At 38.2% G+C, this 13,613-nt stretch overlaps 1 non-coding gene across 1 annotated transcript; it reads right to left on the minus strand.

Annotated features, from left to right (window-relative positions):
* Positions 1-6,419: 6,419 nt before the first annotated feature.
* LOC127116088 (small nucleolar RNA R71) lies at positions 6,420-6,526 on the minus strand. Its single transcript, XR_007801073.1, has one exon. It is a non-coding gene; the product is annotated as a small nucleolar RNA R71 (small nucleolar RNA).
* Between the last annotated feature and the right edge of the window lie 7,087 nt (positions 6,527-13,613).

Consider the following 13,613-nt stretch of genomic DNA (forward strand, 5'->3'; position numbering starts at 1 on the left):
GTGTCATCCATGACAGGTGCTTTTAGAAATTGCGATAAAATGAATTCAATTTTCTCCTCTCCCACTTCGAAAGTCATTTTTCCTCGTTCGACATCTATAATGGCACCAACAGTGGCTAGGAAGGGTCTTCCTAAAATGATTGGGATCTTAGAATCTTCTTTGATGTCCATTATTATGAAATCGGTAGGGATAAATAATTGACTGACTTGGACATGAATGTTCTCTATCATTCCTATGGGATACTTAACAGAACGATATGCTAGTTGGAAAGACATTCTCGTTGGTCTTAATTCTCCAAAATTTGAGTCTTTCGCAGATAGAAAGGGGCATCAAACTCACACTAGCTCCTAAATCGCAGAGGGCTCTGTCTATTACAAACTTCCCTATCACATAGGGTATGGAAAAACTGCCAGGATCTTTTAGTTTAGGTGGCATGTTATTCTGAATGATAGCACTACACTTTGCATTAAGTGTCACTGTCTCATCGTCCTCAAGCTTCTTCTTGTTAGATAAGATTTATTTTAGGAACTTGGCATATAAGGGCATCTGTGTAATGGATTCGGTGAAAGGGATGGTAATATTAAGTTGTTTCAAGAATTCAACGAATTTCCTGAATTGTCCTTCGGTTTTGGATTTAGCTAGTCTTTAAGGGTAAGGGATTGGTGGCTTATATGGTGTGGAGGCACGTATGGTTTCGCCTTCTCAACTGCTTTTTTGATTTCATCTTTTTCCTCTGGTTTATTAGGTTGGTCATTTTTCTGAGCCATCAGCGGAATTTATGTTCTGATCAACGGGTTCGTCTAACTCCGTCCTACTTTGCAATATGATAGCATTAGCTTGACCCTTCGGGTTAGGTTCTAGTTGACCAGGGAAGGCTCCAGTATGGGCTGCGGTAGTTGCTTGTTATGGGCTACTTGAGAAATTTGGGTTTCCAACATTTTGTTATGAGTAGCCAAAGCATCTACTTTTGTTGCTATTTGTTTCACTAATTCTGAGGTATGGACATTTTGGTTCATAAACTCCTTATTTTGTTGCGTTTGAGAAGCAACAAAATTTTCCATTATTAACTCAAGATTGGATTTTCTAGGTGCTTGAGGTGCGCCCTGAGCTGGCTTCTGGTAACCAGGAGGTGGTTGATTTGGAGCATACTTTAACTGGTCAGGTGTGATACCTGCTAGTAATTGGCATTCAGAAACGTTGTATCCAAGTACTCCACATAAGTCGCAGCTTGGGGTTACGGCATCCATGGTGATCGCAAGAGTTATGATCAAACTTTCAATCTTTTGAGTCAATGCGTCTACCTTAGCATTGACGTGATTTATGCCACTGACTTCATACATACCTCCTTTTGGTTCAGGTTTCTCTACAAAAGTGCGCTCTCCTCCCAACTGGTAGTGATTTTGTGCCATATTTTCAATAAGTTGATAGGCATCTTCATATGGTTTATCCATTATAGCGCCGCCAGTTGCAGCGTCTAGGTTTAATTTGGTGTTATATGAGAGACCACCACAGAAGGTGTGGATAATGAGCCATGGTTCAAGCCCATGATGCGGGAAAATCCTTAGCATGTCTGTATATCTCTCCCACACTTTGAAAAGTGACTCGTTTTCTTTTTGCCTAAAATCGTTGATTTGGCTTCTTAGCATAGCCGTTTTACTATGTGGGAAATATCTAGCTAGGAAGATCTTCTTTAATTCATCCCATGTAGTTATGGAATTGAACAGTAAAGACTAAAGCCAAGCTCTAGCTCTGTCTCTTAAAGAAAAGGGAAAAAGACGTAATTATATCGCCTCGGGATTAACACCATTAGCTTTCACTGTATCTGCATATTGCACAAACACTGACAGATGGAGATTCGGGTCGTCTGTAGGGCTGCCAGAGAATTGGTTTTGCTGTACAGCTTGTAACAACGAAGGTTTCAACTCAAAATCGTTTCGGTCGATGGCAGGGGCAGCAATGTTACTATGTGGTTTGTCCTGAGATGGGGAAGCATAGTCCCTTAAAGGACGGTTAGTAGGGGCATCCGTATCTGGTTCGGGTATATTAGGATCAGGAAGGTTATACTTTAAATGGTATTTTATGATTCGGCACCTTAGTCTAATATAACGCTCGACTTCTTCCATCGGTTGTTCTAACTCGTTCTCTTGTGAGCGAGTGTTTGGCATTCAATCGAAACAAATAAAAAGGAAAATCTTTGCCTTAGTCTATACCGCGCAACAATGAAGTTACGATATTTACTTAATTAGTCTCCGACAGCGGCGCCAAAAACTTGATCGTGACTTAGTATGTCTATCAAATGTCTAACTGCAAGTGAAGAGTCGTGTCACGTAGTTTTAAAAAGATATCAAACCCAAAGGACCAAAAACCAAACTATCGTTATCTTAAGTTACTATGTAAAACTAATGCTAATGATTGTTTTCTTTTTTAGATTAAGTATAAATAAAATTGAACGGGAAATAATAATATAATAAAAAGATTCAATAAGGAGGCATTGGTATGTAAATTACATCATCCTTCAAGGATTTGGTAAATAATTAACATAAAATAAGGTAAATCACTTTTCAGTAGGAAATATCAAATTAAAAGACTTGGCATCACACTCTCGTGTTATTGACTCGGGCTATACTCTTAAGCCAAAATATTTTTTTCTCGCTCACCCACCTAAATTAAAAGTAATTTTTGGAAATTGATAAATCCTAATTAATCCTAAAGCGCTCTTGATGTGTTTAGGATTAATGCCTAGAAACCACTATTCAGTTAAAATCTCAAACTCTCGCTCTGTTGATTTATAACCTTAATGACTTTTCACTCCTGTGCAAAAGCCTTTTTAAATTAGAATTGCAAACCACGGTCAGAAAAATAACTTATAAAAAATAACATTAATTATTACTGAATCCCGTCGGAACGACGGTCCTTACATACTGATGTCAAAAAGTTTAGCTAGACACGGTTTTAAACTTAATCATGCAGTTATAATTATTGAACATAAACATAATCATGATCAAAATTCAGAATCGCAACCATACAAATAGTATTATGCAATTAGGGCAAATGAAAGCGGAAACTAAAGAAATATGCAATTAAAAGAACCTCATGAATGATAAAACTGGATTAAACTTCGGAGAATTCTTTGAGTACAAATAACATCTGGAAATACAAATATGATGTCGGCGCGCTTGATCCAAGCAACAAATCAACTTAAAAACTAAGGTGCAATAGCCTCCCGATGTGGAAGAACTATCACTTTTCAGGTATTTTTGCTTAAGCCTAAGAATCAAAATTACACGATAAAAGACTTGGATGCCTTTTTTTCTTTGAAACTGCCTTCTTATACTGGTAAGAGGAGCTGAACTTCACCCTAAAATGGTGTAGAAGTGGTAGAGGAAATATAGGGGAGCTATTGACCATGTTTTGTGCAGTTGCTGAAAAGCTGCACTACGTGCCTGTGGCGAACGCCACAGGGCCATGGCAAACGCCATGGTACTTAAACTTGGGAGTGACATGGTAGGGGGCGTGGCGAACGCCACAAGCCCACGAAGAACGCCACAGGCCCAAAACCTGCAATTTCAGCTTTTTTCTTCTTTTCTTCCCCTTTTCTTCATTTCTTCTCTTTTCTTTATCTTTTTTCTCGCACGTGAGTTCTGCATTGACAAGTACCTCAAACAGGGCAACAACACCAGCATAATACAATAAAAACATACACAAAATTATACTAAAATGTATGCGGAACGAGTCAAATAAACGGTATAGTTTCACATTATCAAAATTCAACGTATAGAAAGAAAGGGAAATAAGTTGGCGTTTTGATAATTTGGGAAATGCAAAGTTATGAGAGTGAGGAAGGAAAAATTCTACAAAAGGAGGTTTTTTAGTGTGTTTTGGAATGAAACATGAAATTTTCTCGTATAATTAAGTGACAACTAAAACATGTCACCTAAGCAATGTGGGACTAGGGAGTTTTTTTTAACAAACACACGGTGAGACTTAAGGAACTTTTTCAAAATTGATAACATGAAATAATATCACATTTTTGGACTCGATTAAATTAAATTATATTATTATTTGATTCGATTTATTTTATATTATTCGATATTACTTGGTATTTTCCTTCTATTTATTTCAGGTAACATTATTTGAAGCATATGTGAAAAAAGAAAGAAAAGGGGGTGCAAAACGTGGATTCTCTAGGGAAGGCATTCCACTAAAGCCCAGCCCACAACTACAAGGAAAAGCGATATGACGCTGTGACGACCGCCACGCATGGTATGACGGGCGTCACGCCCCTCTGCTTAGTGTTACGAGCGTAACACATGGTGTGACGAACGTCACACCCCCACTCATATTCTTCTGCCTTTGACGCGCGTAACAGAAACACTTCTCCCCTATTTCTCCGCTTGACTCGTTGACACGTTAGAAAACCTACTGAAGAGACTTTGGAAGAAACAGTTACTTTATGGATGAATATAAATAGACCTCAAGGGATCCAATTGAGGGTTCCTCTCCTTTCCGCCATGCAAGTTTTTACAGCAATATATTCTCCAGCATTCCAGTTTCTCAGCATTTTTATTTCCTTAGCATTTTCTTTTCTTTTCTTTGTTAGCTTAATTTTTTAGGCATTCAATTAATTTTCTCACAATAGTTTCTACACCGGAAACTATTGTGTAACTTTTACTGGATCTAACCTTACGTTAGATCATAGTATTTTACTTCTTTGTTTTTATTTTACTGTCTGATCGAAGATTGTGAAGAACAAATCCAACCAGTTTGTGGTGGAGTGTTCAAGCATCGAAGCTAGGGAACAACCAAGATTTCTATTAATTTTACAGGTTCATTAATTTATTGTTTTAACTTATATATGCTCTGTGCTGCTGTTTATCTATACTGTTTGTCTGATATGGCTGTATTTAAGCATAATAATTGTTTAGGCCTGTTTAGCATGTCCGGCTAAATAAATTTAGATATCGGTATGTAAAGTAAGCGGAATAAAGGAATCAAAACTGAGTTGGTTTAAATTTATTTCAAAATATAGTCACTCTTTTTATGGCCTCAATTTACAGAGTTAATACCAAAGTTTTTGTACGAGAGTAAAAGACATAAAGAAGTTAAAATCAATAGAACGACGGTTTGAGCTTTTAACTGGACAGTGTAAATTGGACATTAACTTTAAATCAGGGCGAGAGCAATTTTTAAAGTTAATTAAATTCTAATCATTTTCAAAAATTATTTTTAAAAGTTAAATGTGAGGACGAGAGTTAAGCATTTAAGTTTAATCATATAATCTAAGTCAACAGAGCGAGAGTTTGAGACGAGGGTGTTTAAACGGTTAGTATTTTCTTAAAAAAGAGTTTCTATAGATTCCATTGCTTTCAAAAAGTGATTTTAGATTTAACTAAATAGTGAGAGCGTACGTTAATATAAAGTCATAGTCTGATTCAACAGAGCGAGAGTTTGAGAAAAGACTTTTAACCAATAGTGTCTACTGAAAAGACTTATTTTAAAACTAAGAAACCAACGAAGACTTGATTCCCTAATTACGACGAACTACATACCGATATCCGTGTTATTTGATATTTAATCTAGATTCAATTTTAGTTTTACTTTTCCCCCTAATCATCAAAGTATCATTCGCCTTATCTTTACGAAGTAACCTTAGAAAAACGGTATATCGATTCATTAAGTCCCTGTGGGATCGATATCTTTTAAAACTACGCGATTAGACTGTGCACTTGCAGTTAATACCCCAATAGACTCATAAAGTCGCGATCAAGTTTTTGGCGCCGTTGCCGGGGACTTTTATTTAGTCGATATCGTAACTCTTCTGTTACGCTGTAGAGACTAAAGCATTTTTTATTTTTCCTTCTTTTTCGTTGATTTGTATGCCACACACTCGCTCACAAGGTGAACCGTACTACTTACGAATCAACGACGCTGAACGATATCTCCGAGTCTTACGACGAATTCGGGAGTATCGTGCTGCAAACAATCTTCCTCCAATCGAAATTCCTGATCTCAAAAATCTCCTTCCTTCGCCGATACCCGAGATGGCAGAACCAGCTCGTGCTCTTCGAGATTACGCTGCTCCATCGCAAGATGAGCCACATTCGAGTATTGCTCCACCCGCAATCGAAGCAAACAACTTTGAACTTAAACCTTCGCTGTTGCAGGCAGTGCAACAAAATCAATTTTCTGGAAATCCTACCGAGGATCCAAACCTTCATTTATCTGTATTCGTCCAATACGCTGATACTGTTAAAGCTAATGGTGTCACTTCAGAGGCAATTCAACTTCGTCTCTTTCCTTTCTCGTTAAGGGATAAAGCTAGAAGATGGCTTCAGTCTCTTCCTTCCAACTCAGTCACCACATGGAATGAGTTGAAGAAAGTCTTTCTTGCCCGATATTTTGATCCAAGCAAAACAGCTATGTTGAGAGCCCAGATAAATGGATTTAAACAGAAAGATAACGAGTCTCTTTTCGAAGCTTGGGAAAGATACAAAGACATGATGAGACTTTGCCCACACCATGGTTTAGAGGACTAGTTAGTAATTCATACCTTCTATAATGGTCTCTTGTACAACACAAGGTTAACAATAGACGCCGCCGCCGGTGGTGCGCTTATGGATAAACCTTACGCTGACGCTTATCAACTTATCGAGAGCATGGCCCAAAACCATTATCAGTGGGGAAGCGACCGAACGATGGTAGAAAAACCTCAAACAAAAGGGGGCATGTACGAGATAAGTAGCCTTGATCATGTTAATGCAAAAGTGGATGCTCTTGCCTAGAAAATTGAAAGTTTGAATGTATCACCTCCAGCCACCGTGGTTGTCGTAACTCAAAATTGCGAAGTCTGTGGAATTCAAGGTCATACTCCTACAGATTGTCAACTCCTAACAGGAATCCAAGCAGAGCAAGTGAACTATGCTCAAGGAAATCCCTACTCGCATACCTATAACTCAAACTGGAAGAACCATCCTAATTTTTCATATAAGAGTAATAATGCTTTATACGCACCAGGTCAAGCTCCCAGTCAAGCCCCAGCTATGCCTCCTGGATATCAAAAGCCGACCCCATCTACACCTAACAATAACGTTCCTAGGAAATCCAACTTGGAAATCATGATGGAGAACTTCATAGCTTCTCAACAGCAAACCAATAAAGAGTTCTTAAACCAGAATGTACACACTAACGAACAGATTAAACAACTAGCAAGTAAAGTAGATGCCCTGGCTACCCATAACAAAATGCTGGAAAAACAAATCTCGCAAGTAGCTCAACAACAAGCGCCTACTGCTGCCCCAAGTGGTACATTTCCTGGACAGCCCCAACCTAACCCGAAAAGCCACGCTCATGCAATTATATTAAGAAGTGGAACAGAGGTAGAAGGACCGTCTGACCCAAGGATTGAAAACCAAAACTCTAAAAAGTCAACTGAGGAAGAAAGTAAACCTAAGGAAAAGGAAGAGTGTAATAAGGAAACCGTAGAAAAGAAAGAACCTTATGTACCTCCGCCACCTTACAAACCACTTATCCCTTATCCTCAAAGGCAAATTAAAACCAAAGACGCGGGCCAATTTAACAAATTTGTTGACCTACTGAAACAATTAAACATCACCATTCCTTTTACAGAAGCTATTACACAGATGCCCTCATATGCTAAGTTCTTAAAAGAAATTCTTTCTAATAAAAGGAAACTTGAAGATAGCGAAACTGTTACACTCACTGCTGAGTGCAGCGCGATAATCCAAAATATGCCTCCTAAACTTAAAGATCCTGGTAGTTTCTCTATACCCTGTCACATAGGAAAATTTGTCATAGACAAAGCTTTGTGCGATTTAGGAGTCGGTATCAGCGTTATGCCCTTGTCCATATGCAAGAGACTGGAAATGGGAGAATTAAGACCAACTAAAATGTTTGTGCAATTAGCAGATCGTTCCGTTAGATATCCCGTAGGAATTCTTGAAAACGTTCCCGTGCACATAGGTCAATTCTACATCCCAACCGATTTTATAATTATGGACATAAGAGAAGATGAAGTTACCCCCATTATATTGGGAAGACCATTCTTAGCAACCGTCGGTGCTATCATAGACGTAAAACGAGGACGACTCACTTTCGAAGTAGGAGAAGAGAAAATTGAGTTCATTCTTTCCAAATTTTTGAAAGCACCTGCAATAGATGACACATGTTACTTCATGGATATCATCGACGAATGCATAAAAGAAACAGAATTAGAAAATGACGAATTGTCTGACTGTCGTGTAGAAGACAGACTTAACCAATGTTTAGCAATAACATCGGATCGTACGCAATGCCTCAAGAAACCAACCCTCGACCTGAAAACACTTCCCAAAAATCTGAGATATGAATTCCTAGACTTAGAACTTGAACGACCAGTGATAGTAAATGCAGACCTAGGAAAACTCGAAACCGAAAAACTCCTACATATCTTAAGAAAATATCCAACCGCACTAGGATACAACATCAACGATCTTAAAGGGATAAGTCCTTCTATTTGTATGCACCGCATCATGCTAGAAGAAGACTGTAAAACTTCTAGGGAACATCAGAGGAGACTAAACCCGATCCTGAGTGAGGTAGTAAAGAAGGAAGTAACGAAATTATTAGAGGCAGGTATCATATATCCTATATCTGATAGCAAATGGGTTAGTCATGTACACGTAGTACCAAAGAAAGGGGGTATAACCGTGATCCAAAATGAAAAAGGAGAAACTATAACCAAACGAATTGAATCGGGATGGAGAATGTGCATTGACTATAGGAAGCTAAACAAAGCAACCCGAAAAGATCATTTTCCTTTACCATTCATAGACCAGATGTTAGAACGATTAGCCAAGCATTCTCATTTCTGCTATCTGGACGGTTACTCAGGCTTCTTCAAATACCAATTCATCCTGATGACCAAGAAAAGACAACGTTCACATGTCCTTTTGGTACCTTCGTTTTTCGACGAATGTCGTTTGGCTTGTGCAATGCTCCTGCAACCTTCCAAAGGTGCATGATGGCAATATTCGCCGATTTTCTCGAAAACATCATGGAAGTCTTTATGGATGACTTTTCCGTATGCGGGCAAAGTTTCGAAGAATGTCTTGAAAACCTAGAAAGAGTTCTAGAACGATGTGTAAAAGTAAACCTAGTACTTAATTGGGAAAAATGTCACTTTATGGTACAAAAAGGACTTGTTTTAGGACACATCATATCAAATAGAGGAATTGAAGTAGACAAAGCCAAAATAGAAGTAATCGAAAACCTTCAACCTCCGAAAACTGTGAGAGAAGTACGAAGCTTCTTAGGACATGCCGATTTTTACCGACGATTCATTAAAGATTTCTCTAAAATAACTAAACCTTTAACCGGATTATTAATGAAAGATGCTGAATTCACCTTCGACAATAAATGTTTAGAAGCATTTCAAACACTTAAACAAGCATTGATCTCCGCGCCCATAATGTAGACTCCGGATTGGAATGAACCATTCGAAATAATGTGTGACGCAAGTGACTACACCGTAGGCGCTGTTTTAGGACAACGAAAGGATAAAAAACTTCACGTCATATATTATGCGAGTAGAACTCTAGATGAAGCACAAATGAATTATGCCACGACCGAGAAAGAACTTTTAGCAGTAGTATTTGCACTAGATAAATTTCGTTCTTACTTGGTCGGAGCTAAAATAATCGTTTACACTGATCACGCTTCCATTAAGCACCTCTTAACAAAAAAGGATGCTAAACCTAGACTCCTAAGGTGGATCTTGTTGTTACAAGAATTTGATTTGGAAATCAAAGATAAAAAAGGAATTGGAAACGTAGTAGCAGATCACCTTTCTAAACTTGAAAACCTGGAACCGGAAAGAACATCGATCAATGATGATTTCTCGTACGATAAACTTATAGCTAATTTGGAAGAAAATAGAGTTGATGAACAGGTAGAGACCACCTTGGCTATATGCGTTACACCATGGTACGCTGATTTTGTCAATTATTTAGCCGCCAGAGTAGTTCCACTTGATTTATCCTACCAACAAAAGAAACGATTCTTCCATGACATAAAACATTATTACTGGGACGACCCTTTACTTTTCAAAAGAGGCCCCGATGGTATTTTCCATCACTGTATACCGGAAGAAGAGATAGAAAGTATAATCCAACATTGTCATTCCGCTCCTTATGGTGGACACGCAAGTACATCCAAGACCTGCTCTAAAATCCCACAAGCCGGTCTTTATTGGCCAAACATATGGAAGGATGTGCATGCCGCTGTCAAGAAATGTGATAGGTGTCAACGCACAGGAAACATATCTAGACGTGACGAGATGCCACAAAAAGGCATTTTGGAAGTAGAAATTTTCGACGTGTGGGGAATAGATTTCATGGGACCTTTTCCACCTTCTTTCGGTAACAAGTACATACTCGTAGCGGTTGACTACGTATCAAAATGGATTGAAGCTATAGCTTCTCCAACAAACGATACACGAGTAGTAATTAAACTCTTTAAGAATATAATCTTTCCAAGATTTGGTTTCCCAAGAATAGTAGTCAGCGACGGTGGATCGCATTTCATATCTAAAATACTCGAAAAATTATTGTTTAAGTATGGTGTAAAACATCGAGTAGCGACACCTTACCATCCTCAAACCAGTGGACAAGTGGAAGTGTCTAACAGAGAAATTAAACAGATATTGGAAAAAACAGTCGCCACCTCGAGGAAAGACTGGTCATCAAAATTACCCGAAGCTTTATGGGCATATCGAACCGCTTACAAAAACTCCCATAGGAACAACCCCATTTAGGCTTATTTATGGTAAATCTTGCCACCTCCCTGTGGAGTTAGAACATAAGGCCTATTGGGCTATTAAAAATTTAAATTTAAACTATAAGGCCGCCGGTGAAAAGTGAATCCTTGATATAAACGAATTAGAGGAACTTAGACAAGACGCGTACGAAAATGCCAGAATCTACAAGGAAAGAACGAAAAAATGGCATGATAAATGTATATCGAGAAAAACTTTCAAACAAGGCGATGTAGTCCTATTGTTTAACTCTAGACTTAAGTTATTCCCAGGAAAACTACGCTCTAGATGGTCAGGCCCTTTCCAAGTCACTAATGTCTTTCCTAGTGGGACTGTGGAAATTAAAGGAAAATCTATTGAAGCATTTATCGTAAACGGGCAGCGTCTGAAACATTATCACTATGATGAAAACAATGAAGACTCGCAAGTCCTGCACTTAGACGTATTGTCTCCTAAATTTATAGATTAACATTTAATAGTTTTATGTCGAGCTTGCGACATTAAACAAAGTGCTTCGTGGGAGACAACCCACAAATTTTTACTATTGTTTCTTTGATTATTCTTTTGATTTTATTCAGTATTCATTCTTCATTTATTTTGTTTTATAAAACTTTTCTTCTTTTCTTCTTTCGGCATCTGGCCAAATCCTGACTAAATTCTTGTTTTTCTTTTCTTTAGTTAACACTAACCTGATGGGCCATATTGATCGTATGGGTATCAAATTCCGAGGGAGAGCTCAGAGACAAAAATTTGAAGAACTAGCGGAGAGAGAGATGCACCCAAGTTTTTATGCTGATGATTGGGCAATGACTGTCCTTGGACTAAGAGAGAGTGTCCTATATCTACTGAGTCAAATAGGGTGGGAAACCACTCCTATTCGAAGACAATTTGTTACTTACCGGAGGCTAACTCTAGAATTCCTTAGCTCCCTGATGTATTTACCAAACCATGGAAAAGGAATAAACCGAGGTTTCATTCAGTTCAGGATGTTCAACATGGAGTATCAGTATAACATTCAAGAATTCACTAACCTTTTAGGGTTCCCTACTTCTTTTGATACATTCACCATGAGCCAAGAAGACCTTTTTGAATATAGAGAGCTTGAGCATTTTTGGGGAAGTTTGACAGGAAATGACGACCCCGAGGAACATGAGTTTCTTTCTGGAAACATACATAACCCGGCCTTTCGTTATTTCCACAAGATCCTAGCACACACTCTCTTTGGGAAAAGATCCAACATTACCACAGTATCACATGATGAACTCTTCATAATATTTTGTGCTTCCCAGAACCGTCCAGTGAATGGTGCCACTTATATGTTGGCGAGTTTTGACCGCCTTATTCAAGATGACCGTGCACCGATCCTAATAGGAGGATTGATAACTATGATTGATAATGCTATTGGATTGCGCCAACCCATGCTTGATTTGAACCCTTTTTGTGGCATTGAGCCTATGAATATACCTCTCCTCTTCAACACTATGTTTATAGGAAACCTTGGACCTGAAGAGTTTGAACTAATAATTAATAACCAAGCTTTTTACCTATTCACCATGCCTAGTCCGATGACTAGTGTCCATAACCGAAATAATTGGCTCTACAACCTGAATGGAATACCTTCTCCTGTTAGATCTGTTGAATCCATCCAAGATTATGAGATTTGTGACGACCAGATTCCTTATGCTGAGTCTGATCCACAGACACCAACTGGTTACCATGAGCCTGATCCACCTCATCTTATCTCGTCCGCATAATCGGCAATACCTGATCTTAGACATCATATGCCCGGAACTGATTATAACACCGCCATTCAAGCTTTGATGTCAGAACAAGATGCCATTAGAGAAGAGTTAACTAATATGGGACATGAATTCATGGAATACATGGGTAGAATGACAAATCAATTTCACGAGTTGCTACACCGTGTCAATTCCTTTGCTCCTCCGGCCAGAGATTCTACAAGTGGCTAGAAGAATTGTAGTTATTTAGTTTTAGTTTTAGGAAATTTATAGTTTCGTTTTACATTATTTTTATCTTAGTATTTACTTTTCGCATGTTTTATTTTATCTTCAAATGTTACATTATGTTTATTTTATTGAAACTATTGGCATTATTGGTTAAATTTTATTTTATTTTGATTTATGCAATATCTACAATTACCAGTAATGATATTCACTATATGCTACTACTTACATAGCCTATTAGAGAAAAATATATATATACACTATGGTGTGTAGTAGAATAGCATACATGGCAATTCAAAAATATAACAATAGCAAATATAATAAACAAAACCAAAATAATAATAAAAACAATTTAAGAAGCACCCACGTAAGCAGTCACGAGCGCCACTGACCGTTGCAAGCTCACCAGTGTGACGAGCGTCACACAAGCCATCACGGTCGCCACGCAACCCATGACGCCCGTAGCACACCTTGTCACGAGCGTGACAGCTTCAGAACAGGTGAACGTTGGTGACCGTTGGGGACATGACCGTTGCTCCCCATCTTTTCATTTCTCCATTCAACTCACCTTTACTCCATTCCATTCACATTCATCCATATTTATTTCCCTCTCACCCACTCCTCTTCCCAATTCCAAAACTTTTTCTATAAATACCTACAATACCTTTCTTCCTACACCACATCATTCCAACAAACCACTTCTACACAAATATATTTCATTATCTTTTCCTTCTTTTTACCTACCTATCAATATGGCGGAGAACCAACAATTCGGAAATATTATCTTCCGATCTAAAGATGATAACTATCAACGGGAGCAGTTCGTTCGGTTCCAACAA

The sequence above is a fragment of the Lathyrus oleraceus genome, chromosome 1 (genome assembly GCF_024323335.1).
Source record: "Lathyrus oleraceus cultivar Zhongwan6 chromosome 1, CAAS_Psat_ZW6_1.0, whole genome shotgun sequence".
Taxonomy (NCBI): Eukaryota; Viridiplantae; Streptophyta; class Magnoliopsida; order Fabales; family Fabaceae; genus Lathyrus; species Lathyrus oleraceus.